Source organism: Coptis chinensis, chromosome 3 (genome assembly GCF_015680905.1).
Source record: "Coptis chinensis isolate HL-2020 chromosome 3, ASM1568090v1, whole genome shotgun sequence".
Taxonomy (NCBI): domain Eukaryota; kingdom Viridiplantae; phylum Streptophyta; class Magnoliopsida; order Ranunculales; family Ranunculaceae; genus Coptis; species Coptis chinensis.
In genome coordinates, this window is record NC_141458.1 from 110,439,982 (window position 1) to 110,455,381 (window position 15,400).

A 15,400-nucleotide genomic window follows, 5' to 3' on the forward strand; every position below is an offset into this window, starting at 1 on the left:
GCGTTAGTATTATAATTGAGGCTTTTGATGGCCCATAGAGCACGGTGCTCAAATTCAACCGGCAGATGACAAGGTTTCCCAAAAACGAGGCTATAAGATAATCGTAGAGACCAGTCTTTTCTAGATGGATTGACAGTTTTTTCCAAAATGAATTTGATCTCTCTATTAGAGACTTCTACTTGACCACTGGTTTGAGGATGATACGGAGTTGCCACTTTGTGCGTGACTCCATATTTTTTTACTAAAGATTCAAAAATTTTATTACAGAAATGTTTTCCCCCATCACTAATTATAGCTTTTGGAACACCAAATCGAGAGAAAATATTTTCTTTTACGAACAAAACGACCGTTTTTTTATCATTAGTACCACATGCCAATGCCTCAATCCATTTTGAGACATAGTCAACTGCTACTAGTATGTATAGGAAGCCATGTGAATTTGGAAATGGACCCATGAAGTCGATGCCCCATACATCAAAGATTTCCACAATTAAAATGGGATTTAAGGGCATCATATTGCGTTGAGTAATGCGTCCTAGCTGCTGGCAGCGATTGCATGCTTTGGAATGCTCATGTGCATCTCTAAACAGTGTTGGCCAATAGAATCCACATTGTAAGACCTTGGCCGCAGTTTTCTTACCACTAAAATGACCACCACAAGATTGTTCATGACAGAAGGATAACACATCATTGTGTTCCCGGTCGGGGAATGCTGTGGCGGATTAGTTGGTCGAAAACAATACTTGAAGAGGTAGGGATCATCTAAGAAATAAAATTTCACAGTGGATAAGAACTTTTTCCGGTCATTCTGAGACCAAGATGAAGGGACTTCTTCGGTAACTAAGTAATTTACTATGTCAGTACCAAGGGGCCGAAAAATAGAGTACAAGTGTTCATCCGGAAAGGAATCACGAGATAGGTTTCGGTATCGGTATCAACATCAGCGACAAATTAAGTGATAAATGGTTTGCAACCACATTTTAAGTAACCTTTTTTATCTCTAATTTCTAGAGTAAACTCTTTGCAAAAGGAGAATCCATCGGATCAACCTTTGTTTTGCATCTTTTTAAGCTAATAGATAGCGAAGTGCCGCATGATCGGTGTAGACAATAGTTGGAGAACCCACTAGGTAAGGGCCGAAACTTATCCAAAGCATATCAACGGAGAAACTCTTTCTCAGTGGTGGTATAGTTACGTTGAGCTTCATTAAGGATTTTACTCGCATAGTAAATGACAACTGGCTTATCTTCTCAGCGTTGCCCTAGTACAGCTCCAATAGCATAGTCGCTCGCGTCACACATTAATTCAAAAGGTTTAGACCAATCAGGTGGTTGAATTATGGGAGCGATAGTTAATACGGTTTTTAAAATCTCAAAGGCTTGTTTGCAATTGAAACTGAAGTCAAAGACGGCATCTTTAAGCAGGAGATTGGTTAAAGGTCGAGCAACTTTTGAGAAATCTTGAATAAATCTCCTATAGAAACCTGTGTGTCCTAAGAATGCGCGAATGTCTCGAACTGATTTTGGTATAGGAAGTGAAGCAATTTTTCTATCTTAGCTTTGTCGACTTCGATTCAGATCCTTTGAAACGATATGTCCTAAAACTATTCCTTTTGTAACCATGAAATGACATTTTTCCCAATTGAGAACAAGGTTTTTTCTCTTCACAACGTGTAAAAATCTTTTCAAGATTTGATAGATAGCTATCGAAAGAATCTCCATATATTGAGAAATCGTCCATGAATACTTCCATAAAATGTTCAACCATATCACTGAAAATGTGAAGCATGCAGCGTTGGAAAGTATCAAGTGCATTGCAAAGGCCGAAAGGCATTCGTCTATATGCAAATGTACCAAATGGACACGTGAACGTGGTCTTTTCTTGATCAGCAGGGTCTATGATTATCTAAAAATAACCTGAATAACCATCAAGAAAACAGTAATATGCATGACCGGCTAAGCATTCGAGCATCTAATCGATGAATGGAAGTGGAAAGTTGATAAGAGCCCAAAACTGTAGTTTTAACCCTTTAACAATCGTACTTTTAGACCAATTATGTGAATAATAAGTAAGAGTTAATCACGACACGTGTTTTATGCATTTCGGGCTTCAAAGTCCATTATAATGCGAAATATGCCACTTTAGCGAGATAAAGGAGCAAAGGTCGGTTCTAAGGAGTTACGTGATTAAAGGCCAATTTTCAAGAAGACAAAGCCTCTGTAAAGCCCGGTCGAAAAGATGAAAAGTCAAAGTCCACGGGCGTAAACGATTACACAAAGTCGTGAAGAACTTAGAAGACCATATCTTTGGACTCAGACCTCGGAATTGGGCCTACCTTACGTCAAAACGACCGGCTCAGAAAGAGCTTTTCAATGGTCCAAGTCTTGACCCAATCAGAGGAGCAGAAGTGGACGAAACGTTTGTCGAAGCCAATTACAGCTGAAGAGCCCATTTTGGACTAAAGAAATTGGGTTTTGGGCCCGATTTTCCGGCCCAAAACATGGCTCCAAGCCCATGCACGATTTTTGGATCTGAAAGTATAAAAACAAAAGCTTGACTTTTTCTTAAGGGTAGATAGTTAGGTTAGAAAATAAATTAGGTTAGGATAAGAAAAGTAGCCATTAAACCTTAGTTCTAGATCTAGTTTTAGATTAATTAGTTAGTTTATTTCTTGAGTATTGAATCATTGTTTTTATGGTTCATTAGATTAATAAGTAGTTGTTATTCATTCAATCACATCTTGTTCTTATTGTTCTATTAGATTTATAAAGTTAATTACTTATTCCTTAATGACATGTTCTTATTATTATTCTTGTGTTGGAAATGGTAGTATAGAAATTTCACATCAAATCATTACTCTCACTATTGTTCCTTTTGGGTTTGATTAGTTGAATTCAATTTAAGTCTAGACATTTAAGAGTGGAACGAATCCTTACTCATTATATTGCATGATTATGTTTTGAGAGTAAGAATAATTGATTTAAACGTAAGAACGGTAGGATTACGTATTAGTGTTGTTAACATTAATATTTAGGATTCTATTATTTTTATGTTTATCAAATGGCGCTGCTGCCATCTTAATCTCGTTTAAGACAAGAATTCAATTGCTTGAATCCAAGGGGCAATCCCCCATTCTCTACCCACCCACCCTTTTAATTTTTCATTCTTATTTCTTGATTTTCGGAACTGTTCACTGTTTTAGGCATAAGGGCTGCGGATTCACAGAGAAAAACACTGCGGTGAAGGTATTTCTAAATTTTCAAAAATTCTGAAAATTTTCAGACATAATATTTAATGTGTTGTTGATTTACTGGAATATTTTCAGATTTTTCAAAGTTGGTTTACCTTGTGAAAAAAATACGATCTTTACAGTGCTGCATTTCAGTTTTCACACCGTATGTTCTTGAAAAACAGACAAGTAAGGTTACTTAGGGAGTTCTAAAAATTCTAAATTTTTTACAAGAGTATCTATCCTAAGTCAGGAGTTTTTAGTAAAAATTTGACGAGTTTTTTATTTGTTTTGACCTCCTAAATAGTAGAGTGTTTCCAGTGTGTTTCTGCAGTATTGCAAACACTTAATATCTGGAACACCAGCCGATAAGGAGAGGTTTTAGAACTCCAATTGCTCTAAAGTTTTTACAGGAACAAGTAGGATCTGTCAGGATTCTCCAGTAAAAATTTGGAAATTTTTGGCTTTGTTTTGATGGGTTAACCATTCGGTTGTTTGTATTGTGTCTGAAAACTATTTTGCAAACTTTGTAGGGTAGTAGAGGGACTTTCATAGCTCTGATTGATCTGAAATTTTACAGGCTACTTGATAAACGTCTTAGAAAATTACTATAAAAATTTTAAATTTTTTAGAGTACGATAAAAGGCCTAAAACTCGAAAATCCTGAGGCGCGACCTGCACCCATACCGAGCGCGACCCGTGCTCAAAACACTGGACATTCGAAATCCCTGAGCGCGACCCGCGCCCAAACCGAGCGCAACCCGCGCTCAAACACTGGACATTCGAAAACCCTGAAGCACGACCCGCGCCCAAACCGAGCGCGATCCGCGCTCAAACACTGGACATTCGAATTTGCACTTAGCGCGCCGCTGCGCAAAGTGAAAGCGCACTGCGCCCCTCGGTGATTTTGCCGGATTTCCACGGGTTTGATTCAAATTTTCAATTTTCAAGTTTTTCAGTGTTCTAACTTGTTATATACACCGAACACCGCGTGAACAAGGCGCTATTTATAAGCGAAGCAGGGGCGCAATTGGGTATTATTCCTTCTTCCACTCCTCGTTTCTTTTGTCGAGGAGTTTTAATTCTAGTATAATCGGGCTTGTTTTACGTAAACATAAATACCACGCACGCCTATCTAAGAATTTCACACACACCACCGATATAATGGCTGAAGAAAAGAGACTCCTCTCTCGACTTCTACAAAGCCTCGGCGATAGCACTAAATCATGCATCGTTCTAGCGGACCCGGTGGGGATTTCGAATCCCCAAATATTTTAATTTGTTACTCGTTTTTCATGGTGAAAAACCTTATCCGATACGTCGTAGGATTGAACAAGTCCTAACAACATTCCACCATCCTACGGTTGGTGCGGAATAAATTAAACCGAGGGTATTCCCTTTCACCTTAGCCCGATAAGGCGGCGTCTTGGTTAAGCGCCCCAAACGCCAAACTCGTGGACTCATGGGCTCAACTTGTTCAATTGTTCATGGAACAGTTTTACCCATAGCGAAGGCGGATGAAATGCTTCACAAGATTCATTTCTTCGCCCGGAATCCTCATGAATCCTTTTGAGGAGGCACGGAATCATTTCAGCGATCTTCTCATTGAATGCCCGCATCATAATCTTGCGAAAAGACACGCTTGTTCGTGCTTTCTTCAAGGGGCTTTCACATTATCATAAGGAGGTTCTAGACATCATGACTGGGGGTAGTTTTCTTAGTAAAGGAGCCTTGGAGGCTTATAAATTCTTAGAAGATCAATCTAAAAAGAACAACCACTACACCAAAACAGGAAATTTGTAACGTTCGTTTTTTTTCATTAGTAACAGTTTCTAAGCGTAAGAGAGTTCCTCTCACTTTAATACCGTTAGCAATTACGAGGAACTGTTACAATGATTTTCTATTAAAATTAAATTAATTGTTAATGTTTTTTTGGATTTTTCTTACGAAACATATGCGTTTTCAAACCGTGAACACTAAAAAAACACAAAAAAAAATAAAAAAAAATAGAAATTTGGGAATTAAGTATACTAAAAACTCGCGCTCTCTTGAAGTTTCACGTATTTGCACTCTTTAACTATGAAAAATATATATATCTTTAATCGATTCTCTCTCACAAATCTGTTTCGATCTCTCGCAACTAAATCTCTCAAATTTCTTTAAATCTCTCTCAAATCTGTTTCATTTTTGAGCTGTTTGCTGCCGCCGCTTGTAAGTACGCCTTCCCCTTCCTCTTCCTTTCAATTATGTAGGGTTTGGTAATTCTTCAGTAGCACTAATTAACTTCTCTCTCTCGCTTTTTAATCCATTATGATCTAGGGATTTGCTCGGTTTGTTTCAGTCCAAGTTCGGTTTGAATTGTTGCAAAAGGTACGATTTTTATTTTCATTTGTGTGTGTTCTTCGAGCGAAACTACTATCTTGTAGTATGATTGTTCTTGTCTGCAAAGGGGATGATTTTAGGGCTTATGATTTTTTCTTTTGCATAAGAATTAGGCATAAAAAATAATTGTTTTTGGGTGTTGTTAGTTTTCTGTTTCAGTTTCAGTTTGTTGGTTTATTTTTTTTCTTCAGCTACAACTACTAGTACTAGTATTGAGTGTAAATTTCAGTTTGTTGGTTTATTTTTACTCTTCTGCTACTACTACTAGTACTAGTATTGAGTGTAAAGTTAATGTGCTTGTGTCAAATACGAGTGAGACTCATACATTTGATGGTGGGTTGTAGAGCCACGTACATTCCATATATATCAGTAATAAGCTCTTGATTGGATGCAATTTTAGCTTTGAATTGCGATAAGTTTAAAATTTTCATGTTTACTGGTGCTTAGTTTTGCATTTTATTTGGTGTATCCGGTTTTTAAATCTAATAATGTAAGTCTCAAGTAATTATTGTTTTCTGAATTTTTAATCTAGTTATAATGTAGGTCTTATTTTATGCTTTTCTCGCATTTGAATGTATGTTGTATGCATCAAAAAGAGTCTTGGGCCAATGAAAGAAGAATAGTTCCTTTAGTGATCTCATTAGTACTGCTGTGAGTTCATCGTGAATCAAGTTCCATGTTAGAGATAGTTTGATGGTATATGTATAATTTAATGGCTAGTGCTCAAATAATGTGCAGTGGAGCATACCTATTTATCCATAAGGAACGAATATTCCAATAGTCTTTAGTTTGAACAATTTTCCCACTGCTTCCACCAAGAAAAAACTGGTAATCATCATATCCATTTACTGTGCAAAATCCGTATAAAAAGAAAGAGGCCCAGGTTCGCTGCTGTATTGCTTCACTGATTCTGAATCCCACTCAATGACTATGGTTAAGGAGTCAAGCACACAACATAAGCACAAGTGGAGTATGCAGTGTGCAAGGGTGTTCAATTCAATCACCATATATATATATATAGAAAGGTGCTTAGCTTGTTACATACACAGTATTCGTCTTTGTCCTTGCATGATTAAGAGATGGTAACTACTAGGACTTGTGCTTCGTATGTGGCCATGGTTGTGGTACAGCTATCTTATGGCGGTTCCAGTATTCTGGCTAAGATATCTCTAGAGAAGGGAATGAATCAACAAGTTTTTATAGTTTATCGGCACCTAATTGCTTTGCTTGTATTAGGCCCTTTGGCCTATGCATTTGAGAGGTAAGTACTTTTGCTTTCCACTCAAAGTGCTTTATAATCTACCTTGCTTAGGGACTCAATGTTCAAATACCCTGAAAATCCAAAGCTGCAAATTCTTCAATAAATTTTGAAATAGTACCTTGAAATTAAGAATAGATCGATCAGCTAACTAACATCAGCAGCAGCAGCTGTACAACACAAACACTTTTCAAATGGTTAAGAACACTACAGAAATGATTCCATAACTTCTTCAGAGCTCGAGGAGTGTTGTGCTAATGGTTTTAAACTTTTAATTGACATCAAGGATCGCATGTTCTTTTGCATTTTCTTATAAAATGATAATGCACTGCAGGAAAACACACCCTCCACTTCCATTTACAACTATAATGAAGATCTTTGTTCTTGCATCACTCGGTAGCGCGCACTCTCAATCTGAATCTTTACTATGCTGGACTAAAGTACACTTCTCCAACTGTTGCAACTGCCTTGATTAATGTAACTCCTAGTCTCACATTCTTAATCGCGGTTTCACTCGGGTAATAGTCCATCATTATCATTTTACTTCTTTAATAGCTTATCGTGCCGGTGGTAGTCGATACATACAAAAACATAAAGCATAAGTAGTACTTCCAGTCTTCCACCTTTCCCCAGAAATCCACGATACCTGTACCTACTACAAAATGCTGACGGATATGTTTTTTTCTTTCTTCTCATTCAGGATGGAGAAAGTTATGCTTCGGAGTATTAAAGGTCAAGCAAAGATTATAGGTCTCTTGTTTGTGTTGGAGGAGCACTAATATTTACATTTTGGAAAGGAGATTACCTACTCAGAGACTTTAACCAGAGGTCATTGATCAACATCCACAATACAAAAGGTTCACTCGGGTCAAGGCACCATGAAAATGATTGGATCAAGGGGTCAGCTCTTGTTTTGGCTAGCAATGCTGCGTGGAGTGCATGGTTTATTCTTCAGGTCTGATCTGGATGATCCCTATTGAAGTACATCAGTTTTAATTTACATTCATCAGAATTGTTGTTTGATTGATAAATACTTCTTTTATTCTTTCTTTTGTTCACGCACATCCACAGGCACTGATCTGCAAGGATTATCCAGCCAATCTGTCACTGAACACTTTGATTTGTTTCTTTGCATCATTGCAATCTACCGTTCTTGGATTTATACTTGACAGGCAAGCAACTATTTGGTTGATACTCATTTTTTTTTTGGTAAAGTGGTTGATACTCATTAATGACCAATTCTCGTGCTTCTTCCTATTTAACCTTACTTAATGCGATAACACAACATAAGCTTCGCTTCTATTTTAAATTTCACAACATTCTATCTTGTTATGTTGTATGTTTAGGCACAACAAGACAGAAGGGATTATGTGATACTCAAAGCCGAATATGAGAACCTAAAAAATGAGGGTTTCAAGCTACAAGCCGCGTTGAGGAGCATATCCTGTCCAAACTGTGGAGGTCTGGCAATTCTAGGAGAAATGTCATTCGATGAACAACATCTTCAGATTGAAAATGTCAGACTCAAAGAAGAGGTATTATTTATTCCTTTGCTCAATATTTCTGCTGATATATATATATTGCTAGCTAGCTGATATATATATTGCTAGCTAGGCGATTCAAGTGACAATGAATGGTAAGTGCATTTTAGTCTTATACATTATAACTTCTCGTGAGTTGCACATATGGCTAATTATGTAGCAGATTAAGTTGTGTACGTAGTTGCAAAATCATAATGCTCTTGCTGCACTTATCTTGTTTGAAGTAATCCAAGCATGGCAAAGATTTGTCCATGAAGAGATAAACCTTTATCATGTATTATGCTATTGGCAATACCCAATGCAAGTATGCAATTGCAAGAGGCAACTTTGGTTTTGTTCTTATAAACCTTTGTTAGTTCTTATATTGCACCATATATACTTTGGCTTTGTTATTGGCTCAAACTGTAAATTACAAAAGACTTTGGAAGGTGAAATGCTTTTAGTACGGAAAGGTTTAGTTTCAGTCCTTAATATATGTCAAACCAAAAGATAACACCACCAAAAGGTGATTTAGTGCGCCTCCTTTTTCACTTAGTAACATTTTTTCACCGTGACGCCCTTATTAACGTTTAGAAAGCGTAACTATTTAAAATTTTCCATTACTTAATTTCGAATAATTATCAAAATTAATTTGTCATGGTGAGCTAACACATTGATACCGTTAGAAAAACCCTAGGTTACATGGACACGCCATATTTTGAAAATATCTGTGTCGGATACGTATCCACGTGTCCGTGTCCGTATCCGTGTCGGACACACACGGACACATATTGTATTTAATTTACCTCGAATTTCTGATTTACCATCTAATTTAATAAATTTATAATTATTAAAAAATTAATTAATTATTCCTATCCGTGTCCCAGGTAATCGATCTTCAACTGCTTTCGCCCGTATCAGACACCCTGTATCCGTGTCGGACACCGACACGCATGCCCGTGTCAATGTAACCTAGGAAAAAACAAATTAGAAAAATAAAAGACAGTCCAAAACCAAAGGATGTCGTACTCATCTTTCTCACTTTCTCACTTTCGGAGGGCGAGATGTGGATACCTCAAACCTAGACTACGATCTAAAAAAGAATTGAAGGTAAGTTTTTGTCTTCTTCTCCTTCTCTTTTTAGGGTTTGGAAATTTTAGATTTTTTATTTTTTGCTTCTTCCTCTTTGGTTTTTAGTTATTAGTAAAGATATTTCAATTCTTTTCTTTACTTGTTGTCATTATTGGTGTTGGGTTTAATTGGATTTCAAATTTTTGTTTTAGAGCGAGGTAGGGTTTTTCAATCAATGGTTTCAACATTTCTGATTGGGTCAATTAATTTTGCTAACGGGTATTTGAACACAAGTGTGTTGGCTATCTCTTAATATTAAGCTGAATATTTTAAATTGTTTCATAAAAATTATGTCGTTGTTCAAAAGTTTTAATTTTTACTATTTTTTCACCCCCCAGAGATCTTGTTTCAATCTCTTGGTTTGAGGGAAAAAGGTATGAAAGCGATTGGATTTTAGAATTTTGTTGTTAGTTTTAGTGTGTATTCCTAATAGATTTTTTCTTGTTGATCTTTGATTAACATGGTTTGCAAACTTGACGCGGAAGCAGTGATAAAATGATTCTACCTCCTGAAATAGGCAGCAAACATTATCTACCTTACCTTTAGATATGGGCATAGAGTCGTAGACACATAGTTATGTAATATGCCATGGCTTATTAGCCACCATTGCTTGATGCTATAACCGTGTGAACTACAGAATTATGAGGCATTACTTGGAGTCACTCTGTTCAGATTTGTGGTCTCATACAATTATTAGTGTACTAACAATGGCAATGTTAGATCAATGATGTGTACTCTTGTTAGTGATAAAGATCTCACACCATTGATCGACCCTTGATACAACTGAGCAGTAATTTAAACACTAGTCCAAGACTCCAAGTTTGTGTTTCTTTTCAAGTAATATCTCTTTTGTGTGAATTGAATTCTATTTACTTATTTGAAATAGGGTTATAAAATATACGATGTTTGTCCTGAATGGACTCTATTTTATAGGTAATGTGATAATTTCTCACGAGCTCATTATATTAGCTATAGGCTCTGAGCCTCTGACCACTCTTAGGCTATGGGCAAGAGATAAAAAATGTATGGTCTAATGAAAAGCTTTAGAGGAAGCTTCCTGTGAGGAGAAGCAGTGTAAGCTATCTTGCAATAACTTGCTTTTCAGTGAGAGGTGAATACATACATCCATTTGTAATCAAGTTTATAGTTTACATCCATTTTTGTTATTTTTCCTACCTTCTAGACTTTTTAGAAGCTTGTGTAGCATTTGACTAGTAGCATAATAACCTTAATGTGGGGTGCTTGTAACATGCAGTCCTGACTTGTAGTCAATTGGCTTCTTTGGCAAACACTTTCGGATAAAGGTAAATATTATTCTTATTGCTTTTACATGGCTCATTTCAAGCTCATCCATATCATTTGGTTGGCTTATCTTTATTTGGTGGTGCTTAACAAGATTGGATGGGCTGTGGTGGTAGATTTAATGAGTTATCTTCTTCTTCTCAACAACTATAACAATATATAGAAATGTTTTAGGTTCAGTGAGAGACAGGATGTTTTTAGGACAAGTAGGTTGTTGATCCTACAAATAGTGATAGTTCTGAGATATAGTGATGTTCTTTCAATGGGGGTTTCTCAATCTTTATTAGCAAATTAGCATTGTGTTTTGAGTTTTGTACTTGAATTTTCTTAACCTAGCTATTGAAATACATTAGGGATAAATTTCGGCAAGCCTTTAGCCCTAAATGCGAAATTTCTTTTCATTTTCGAAAGTCTGAGGAGGTTTGTATCTGGTAATATTATACAATGTTTGTTTTGTATCTTTTTTCTTTTATTCACTTTGGTCCAAGAATAGATCTATTCAAGGGCCTCATTGTATATTTGAAGGGATACATCTGTTTGTTTGGTGATGTATTAGAGCGTAGATGGAGAGCGACAACAGGGGAGACCTAGCGAGTTAATGAAAAGTAAGGTCCTCATGTGGTTTCTTTCGTTTCATATGTCACAAGTGTATGCAGATCTTTGGAATATTCATGAGTTTTGTTTTGGAAGATGAGTCCTTACATATGAGTAGTGTGAATGTATGGTGTATATATATTCTAAGTGTGGTATCTATGGTTGGAACTAATAGAGGGTGTATAACAACGATATAAGTGGAAGTGATGTATATGTTGTTTTCATTTTAATTTTGGTATATAATTTATAGTGTCTTTTTAATTAGAGGATTGGCTATTTGACTTAAGCGGCATTGGTGAGATGGTTAAGTATTTGGGTTCTACTGAATCAATATATATTTGAGTAGTTTGGTTTACTACTGAGGTCTGAGGTTTTAATATATGTTATGAAAGTATATTATTTGATTGTCAGGTTATGACAGAATTTATGTCTATGAAATGTTGAATATACAGAGGAGATTCTGTCGAAATTTTTATGTCTTTCGTCAAGGTGTCTGACAAGGTTATAGGGTTTTGGGATGGTACATAAACTTTCGTGTCTATACTATGCTTCTATGCTACTAGTTTGCTACCATACTATTTTTTTTTTAATTATGTAGTTTGAGTATAAGGAGCTACTACTTAAGAATAAGATATAAGTATATATCTATACATATTTGTTTTCTACTGCCTAACTCTCTTTTATTTATTTCTATTGTTGTATACGATGAAAGGGACTTTTCTGATGATACCATCCCAAAGTCATCCCCTGATGCTTGCAACTATTGAAGGTGGGAGTTCTGTACAAATGAAGTGAGAGCTTGAGTTTAAGGACAAGTCCCATTGATTTGGAAAACAATGTGTATTTAATTAATTGGCAAGTCCTATTTATGAAAAGACGTTTTGGTAATGTTTTTTTAATAAAAGATTATGTGATTGGATGTATTTTCTTGTTTATGTTATGGACGATTGTAGAATACCTAATAAGTAGGGGCATCTTTATGCAGGTTTAGTAGTTTCCCAAAAATGGTGGTTTTACCTTTTTTTGGGGAAAATTATTTTTTTTATATATGAAATAGTTTTGTAACGGTGGAAAACTGTAACTAAATTTTGTAATAAGTAACACTTACGAAGCAACAAAACCGTTACCAAAACGTTACAAATTCTATAAATCAGTAACACAAAAAAGCGTTACTAATTCTATAAAACAGTTACTGTTGTTAGAAAAGAGTAACGGTCAAAAAGCGTTACTAACTCTATAAAACCGTTACTATTCTTAGAAAAGGGTAACACAATTAAGCAAAGAAAACCGTTATCAAATATTTTTAGTTCTGGAAAAACCGTTACAATAAATAATTTTGTAGCGGTTTTAAACCGCTCTGAATATTAATAGCAATTAGAAAGCCAAAACTGTGGCCTTAAAAACCGTTACAAATATTTTTAGTAACGGTTTCAATAGATAGGAATGTCTGTTTTGGTATAGTGAACAATTGGGGAGGTAACGATTCCTCCCGGCTCCTCTCCTTCTTCTCTTGAGGTTAAATATGATCCCGAAGCTTAAAACTCTTATCGATGCCCTCACTAAAAGGTAGATGCCATCTACGTTCAACAACAACCCACTCGGTCATGAACATTAACTCTACTTTCGTTGTAATATGCATTTGTAGTCTTGAGCATTCCGACTTCTATTATCCTCTTGTCTATGCACAAACACCACCACAACCATCACACTTCAACCGGTTAACTCAACATCAAGGACAAAGGGAACTTAAGTGACCGGAATAGAGGTTTAGCACCCATAACCCGGAACTATCAACATCAAGACATGAACTATTTCAACAAGCTTTAATTCCAATACAACCATCATATAGACAAAGTAGTAGTGACCTTGTTGGAGAAACAAAATCAAATTATGCAACAAAACTCCAACTTGATGAAAGATCGGCATGATCAAAACTCTAATATGATGAAACAAAGCGATGCAAATGATGCGTCTTTGTGCCAAAAGGTTATTGACATGTCTTCTAACCAAAATAATAACCAAACCGGTGTGTTTCCAAGTCGGCGATTACCCTAATCCTAAGTCAACAAACACCGCCTTTGAAATAAGCGGTATTTCTTGTAATGGTAATATAAACCAAAAGGGGACCTACAAAGGCAGTCACTACCGCTTCGCTTTGAGGCAGTAGTTGATAACCAAGTGACTATGCCTAAAGATTACCCGCAAACTAAAAATGATACCATACCAAATACTATAATAAACCCGAAGACCTACTTTGTAGAAATTACCCGGTTAAACCACACTGAAAAGGGAAAAATATTACAAGACCCAATAATAGAAAGTGAAGACCCTACACTGTAGAGGTTCCAATATGGACACCTAGATGGAAAGCGACTAGAGATAAAGCAAAGACTAATAATACTTTTATCCCTTACGCTAAAAAGCGATAAAACACCATATCCCCAAAGACTAGTTGTGTTTAAAAAGGGCCGAGAATTTTGATGAGATTAGGGAAGTGTTTAAAAATTTGACTATAAACCTACCTTTTCTAGAAGCTATAAAAAGTCTACACGGACACGCTAAGTTTCTTAAAGAGTTGTGCACCAAGAAGAGGAAAACCAACATACCCCACGAAGCATTCTTAGCTGAACAATATCCTCTTTATCCGAACATAGCGGAATTGTTAAGTACAAGGACCGGTAGTCCCTATCTTTGTCAATGCACCTTAGGTGATACCTTCATAACAAGCTGCTTTATTAGACACGGGGGAGTGTTAACTTACTTTTTTTTATTTATATAAACAACTAGGTCTAACAAAACTTCAACCAACCAAAATGACTTTTTGCGGTTAGCCGATCGTTCTATTAAGTATCAAGGGTGTAGTTGAAAATATTCGTTAAAGTTGAGGATTTTTATTATCCGGCCGACTTTGTTATTCTTGACCACGAAGTTGCTCATGATTCCATTCCATCATCTTAGGGCGTCCTTTCTTGGCAACCGCCAATGCCCAAATCAATTGTCGGGATGGCTCAATGACTCTTTCTTTTGGAAATCTTTCTGTAGAAGTTAACATGTTTAGACAAAAATAGTGACAACTAGATTTGCCTGTAGAAGGGGAAGTGAAGTCCATTGAGAGTTTTGTACCTCACATTAGTGCGGCTGACACTTTAGTCCCCACACTAGTAGATACCCCTCTTATAGAAGAAGACATGTGTCACACCCCGAATTTCGACAGAATTCGGAAAAACATTATTTGTCCCCGACTCTTCGATCTCCGAGGTGTGACGCACTCTCCACTTCCAAAAGCCCATAAACAGTTTAAAATATGCGGATAATTAAAACCAATAAAAATTTTAACTTAAACAACAGTCATCTTCATTACCAAAAACAATTTATAAATGAAAATGCAAATAACCTTATCTCAACTGAAAATCTATATCACCTCAAGGGAAAAACAAAACGTATCCGGAGATGTAACGCTAATGCAAACCCCAAGCAGCAACCAATCTTCTTCATCACTAAACCTGTCAAGACTTATCAACTATGTTCATTTAATGAACACACGCCCGATAAACAAACATGCAAATCGGATTGACATTATAAACAATCTTTGGTGTGAGTAGCCTTAAAAACAACCTATAATATTACACATATATACACAATCCATAAGGCAGTTAGTTCCTCTACCGAGGCGCCTTAACTTCCAACCACTAGTACAACATCTTTAAGCACAATAATAAAGGCAGGTAGTTCCTCTACTGAGGCGCCTTAACTTCACACTAACCACCCAACAAACTATACGCATAATAAATAAGGCATGTAGTTCCTCCCTCGAGGAGCCTTAAGTTCTAACTAAACTATAACCAGTCAAGCATATTATATACTTACCTCATTCCATGCTCAATTACAGAGTGGGTCGTCTCTGCACCAGTAATTAGTTTGACCCACCCTTCTGCAAGACCAGATACAATCATCTATCTAAAGATAGATCATTCACAAACATAT

At 36.3% G+C, this 15,400-nt stretch overlaps 2 long non-coding RNA genes across 4 annotated transcripts; both read left to right on the forward strand.

Annotated features, from left to right (window-relative positions):
- The first annotated feature begins 5,292 nt into the window (after positions 1-5,292).
- On the forward strand, positions 5,293-8,532 carry LOC147512921 (uncharacterized). 3 transcript variants are annotated; one of them, XR_015217297.1, is made up of 6 exons: positions 5,293-5,440; positions 5,549-5,599; positions 7,204-7,387; positions 7,570-7,824; positions 7,941-8,041; positions 8,216-8,532. It is a non-coding gene; the product is annotated as an uncharacterized LOC147512921 (long non-coding RNA). The 3 variants fall into 3 exon arrangements; XR_015217298.1 differs by lacking the exons at positions 5,293-5,440; positions 5,549-5,599 and adding an exon at positions 6,341-6,636; XR_015217296.1 differs by lacking the exons at positions 5,293-5,440; positions 5,549-5,599 and adding an exon at positions 6,347-6,872.
- A 1,171-nt stretch (positions 8,533-9,703) lies between these two features.
- LOC147512922 (uncharacterized) lies at positions 9,704-10,615 on the forward strand. The gene is made up of 3 exons (XR_015217299.1): positions 9,704-9,753; positions 9,861-9,894; positions 10,454-10,615. It is a non-coding gene; the product is annotated as an uncharacterized LOC147512922 (long non-coding RNA).
- Positions 10,616-15,400: the final 4,785 nt, after the last annotated feature.